Consider the following 5,323-nt stretch of genomic DNA (forward strand, 5'->3'; position numbering starts at 1 on the left):
CGTTAACCTGATTTTAGATAAGAAAATCAAAGGTTAATGGAGATCGACTCTGGCGGGCGCACTAGTAGCACACAGACGTGTGGGGATTAGTTTTGTACAATGCTAGATGTCTCCTTTATATAGCCTTCAAATCAGGGTTTTGCCTTAGTTACAAAGCAATCCTTATTCACCGTTAGATGAAAACCTGATTTAGATTCAAGCTAATATTTCTCAACCGTTAGATCGAAAAATTAGCTTGTCACACACACTTGGGTAGACGTTTACTGGATTTGTGAAAACCATGCCCAAACGTGTACGTGTATGTTGGTTCAACATAGTAACCCAAAAGGTTAACCATATGAGCATTTCATATTAACCTTGTTCTTCTTCACCATAACTAGTTCAATTGACTCAAATGAACTAGTTACAGAGTTGTTCAATTGCTATGAGATCTTATGTAACTACACAAGACACAATTGAAACAAAGATGATTCGATTCGATTGAATCGGCTCATGAACATTATAGCCACGGTTTGCATAAGGAATTCCTTAGTAATTTAAGTTTCATGTTTAGAGGACATCTTTAGATCATAACCTCTTAAGTTCACAAAAAATTTCGCGGACTTAAGTTAATCGGTTGAGTTTTCCAAACTCAGCAGAAATTCTCGGAAAGCAGTTCGCGGACTGGGTTCGCGGACTTAGCACACAAACGAGTTTTAGAAAATCCCAGCAGAAATTCTCGGTCGAGAACTTCTGACAGTTCGTGGACTTGGCAAGCCAATTCCACAATCCTCCCGATTTCTCTTGATCAACAAAGTTCGAAAACTTCGGTTCAAGGAATACATGGTTATGTAATCTAAAGTCTCATTTCAATCATTGAGACATTCTCAGAGGACGCTATGTAGCCGTTATTCACAGACCGATTCACGTCAGAGCAATCCTCAAAGTGATTGAAACTTTTCATGACTTTCGTCACTAAGTGAAGATAAACTTGATCAAAGCGAAACGCTTTACCAACACACGATTTCGAGATAAAAGATAAGCAATGAATGCTCAGCTCGAAATGTCAAATGTGTATGATTTAGTCTATATAGCATACGAATTTTGTCTCATAAGAAGTAGGAGATAGAAGAGATAAACTTTTGAGTGATAGATAAGTTCAAGTCTCCATATACCTTTTTGTTGATGAAGTTCCACGGTTCCTTGTATACATCTTCGTCGTTGTATGATGAATCGCCATGAAGTCCTTGAGCTCAACTACACTTTTCTATCCTAGTCCGAGACTTAGCTATGTAGGCTAGAAATCAAGACTTATAGTTTTGATCACTAACATTGACAAACATGCTTGAGATAGCAACGCATGCGAGGTTGACCGAGCTATGCTCTAACAATCTCCCCCTTTGTCAATTTTAGTGACAAAACTATTAATACATATGGAATACAAAAAAGATAAACTTTAGTGGCTCTTATTCCATAGTCCAATCTTCAACGTTCCTTGAAATCTTCGTCCTTCCAAGTACTCTAATGATCCCAAAGGTTGTAAGTTTAGCACCATCGTTGTTGAAGATCCATAGCTATAACAATGAGAGAAATCGAGATTCTCGATCATTATTATACAATGTCATAGTATTATTATATAACATCAAAGTCCAATTGTATCACGACTTTAACAATAATACTACGGTGATATGTATCACTCCCCCTTAGTCAAAACTCCATCTCGATCATGGAAACCACTCCCCCTTACACAATAATCTGAAAACCATATGTATTTGTAGTGTGAACTACAATATTTCTCCCCCTTTTTGTCAATAAAATTGGCAAAGGTACAAGAATGGGATCATAATGAAATTTCCACAAGAGACATTATATGACCAAAAGAAAAATACATACCAACTTAATTTATATGCAATCTAATAGCCGAAGCTAACAGCATTCATCAAGGAGTTTTAAGATACAAGATAACCCCTATAAAATTCCACAGCCGCACTCCCCGCAAGATATTACCATTAAGCACAAGTTCAAAAGAACTCTCCCCCATTTGATGTCATTCTCGAGAGAACAACAAGAGCGACCTTAATTTCGAAAGAAAAGAAGGATTTTTTATTGGACACCAAAAATCATAGGAATGATTTTCTATATCCAAAGCTCAAGCAAATTAATCACAAGTAAACCCATGATTAATTAAATTGGAATACGCAACTAAATCAAACCACAAAAGTGATCAATTTAATTGAAAGTGTTCAACATAAGTAAACTCACGGAGCTACGACTAAGTCAATCACACGGAGATGACTAACTTAACCGTTCAAATACTCAACATAAGGAAAACCTTACGGAATATGTGACTACATTAACCAAAGAACATGATAGTGTAGCCTTTCATATACTCAACACAAGAATTTGTGGAATATATGAAAACTCAACTAGATTAATTACAAGAGAACCTATAATTAATCTAATTGGAATACAAATAACCAAACTAATCACCGAAGTAATCAATTTAATTATTTTGGGCTCAACATAAGAGAACTTATGGAACCCCGACTAAGTTCATCATAGAATATGACAACCTTAACCGTACATGTACTCAACATAAGAAAGAAAACTTATGGAGTACTAACTAAATAACCAAACTAGTTGATTAATTTAGTTCCTAATGCTCGACATATAGGATCTTATGGAACAACCAACAAAGCCAAGGTAAATCGACTTAGTTGTAAGGTGCTCAACATAAGACACACATTGGAGCCTTCACGGTAAAACATAATAAAATGGATCAATGAAGATCAATACCGTGGATAATATACAAGGATCTATTTTATTTTCCATCATAACGATATAATAGACTTTATCCTTGTTGAACAAAAGATTTTATCCTATTTTCCATCAAATTAATGATTACATAGGCTTAACTTTTGTATATGTCAAAAGTCCATTCGTCATTTCATCAATAAGAATACCGATTCATGAACGACATTACTTTTGACAACAATATGGGACCTTCAAATTCACTGACGTAAAAAATACATATCCCATAAAAATATTGTAATATCACAAACCATTAAAATACTGCAATAAACATCATCCTCCAAATATTTTTAGATTTTAATACCAATAAACCTAAAAAATAACATAAGAAGATGAAAACAAAAATAACTATGTGTAGTCACAATCATCGCTATTCAAAGCACTAGTTATTCTTCCAACTAATCCAAAAAGAAGACTTACTATGCATATAAGACTCAGTTTTCCTTGATGATTTCATACCTCTGAAATGGTCCATCAAAGTAGGAGTCACTGATATCCTTGACCATGTTGACCGTAGAAACACCATGTTCAAAAATTATAACGTTGACTTTTCGATCAATAGTGCGAGCATAATGACGAGCCTTTGCACAGTCAAGGATAACTTTCTTCTGATTTCTGATCAAGATATTCTGAGTACCAAGGATTTTCTCCTGTCCATCAATCAGCTGGTTTATCTGCAATTGAAGGTTAGCCAGTTCGTTCTTAACTTCATTCTGAACACGAATCAAATCCTTGACAGATTCACCAATCCAAGTGTTATAGTCTTTTCTTTCAAGCATATTCTTCCATGAGATCATCCTCAACCATAGGGTTAACTTCTTCTTTGAGAACAGTTTCCATAGAGCTCCTTTCTGAAGAAAAATGAGACACCTATAAGATTTATATATGTTCGTGAATTCCCTGGCTAGAAACCCTAGATTTCCTTGAGAAGATACTGGCATTTGTGGCCGACCGAGAATGGCCCTAGAAAGAGATACTGTGCAGCTTCCAAAACGTCCACCATCCCAAAAGATCAAAGTGACAAAAGAAAAATGATACTAGAGAAGATCATTACAACAAGGGATATACAATCCTAGAGAAAATATAGCACAATACTTGAGCATCTCTTAAATCCTTATCATTGTATCTTTCAAGTTAGACACAAGGATAGAACATTCTGTTGTTAGGTAGCAGAGGGAGACATAGTCTCACCATCGGTTCTGAGAGAGTACCTATAAATTCTTCTAGGATATCTTATCTCAGCAATTCTTATCCTTTCACTGCAGCTTCCAGGAAGAAGGGTGTGTCTCGCAGTCCTTCTGGGAATCACAGGAGAGAAACCCTTCTGATAACAAAGTCTAGGACCTCTAGAAATAGGTTCTAGGGGATTTTCCGAAATTCGTCTCCACACACTAGACTTAAATTTATCAGATGTGTTCTTATAAGAATGGGACATACTTTCATTGGTAGCACGAGAATTTATAAATGTCCTGTAATGATTTCTAGGAGAGAGATCATTCTTATAAGATGCATGGTTTCCTGTGAAAGGTACCTTCACTGTAGTAGTCGTTCGACTATTTACTCCATTGACAGTAGAAAGAAGTAACTCGTGGAGTTCAGAAACACGTTTCTTTCTAGCAAAACAATGGATAACATAGTGATTTCATTTTCCACAGAAGGTACATATTCGTGGAGGAGAAGCAACAACTGGCACTTGTTTAAACTTCATAGCCACGGGAGAAGATTGTAAGTTATGAAAAATTTTCTTGACACAATCTTCTCTTGGAGAAAATTTCATTCTGTACGGTAACTCATGAGAATTAGTTTGTGCAGAAGAATTTTTCTTTAAAACATAGTTTTCCTTTTCCAAGGATTTGCACTATCCATGGGCTAAGACAAGCGATGCTTCAAGTTTCTCCCTCTCAACACGAAGTCTGTCTAGATCGGATGAATGCGTCTTGATCAAACAATTTTCTCTAATTGAGCCTTCTTTGACCAGCTTTTCAAGAACACAAATCTTTTCACGTTGTAGATTGTTTTGTTGAAGAAGTTTCTCAATTTCCTTAGAGAATGACCCTATAATGTTTTAGAGTACTTGTTCACGATCAATAGACTTTTCAAATTCATCCATGAGCTGTACATGATCCTTGAGATCAACAAACTCTGTAGAATTTTTTGAAATTCTGGTGAGCTCCATTTCAGCTTTTGCCATTATGTCCAACGTCTCATTGGAGGAAGAATGACCAACACAGGATGGAACAGTCTTCCTACCTCGGGATTCGGAAGAATCATCTAAGGAGTGACCCTTTGAGGTATTCCCGAGACACTTGACAAAGTTGACAGCTTTAGGAGGCATTTTAGTATGCGTATGAGATTCTGTCCACAGACTCAGAATGCCACAAACACAGACTTATGAAGTCTTTAAAGTGTTTGCCTGCTCTGATACCAATTGAAAAACGGGGGTCTAACAACACCACCCAATATTTCGATTAGCAATCTGTATGGACTAATTCTGAAACACTTTGCTAGAGAATCAACTAGAAAGTCAGACTCA

Source organism: Papaver somniferum, chromosome 1, assembly GCF_003573695.1.
Source record: "Papaver somniferum cultivar HN1 chromosome 1, ASM357369v1, whole genome shotgun sequence".
Taxonomy (NCBI): Eukaryota; Viridiplantae; Streptophyta; class Magnoliopsida; order Ranunculales; family Papaveraceae; genus Papaver; species Papaver somniferum.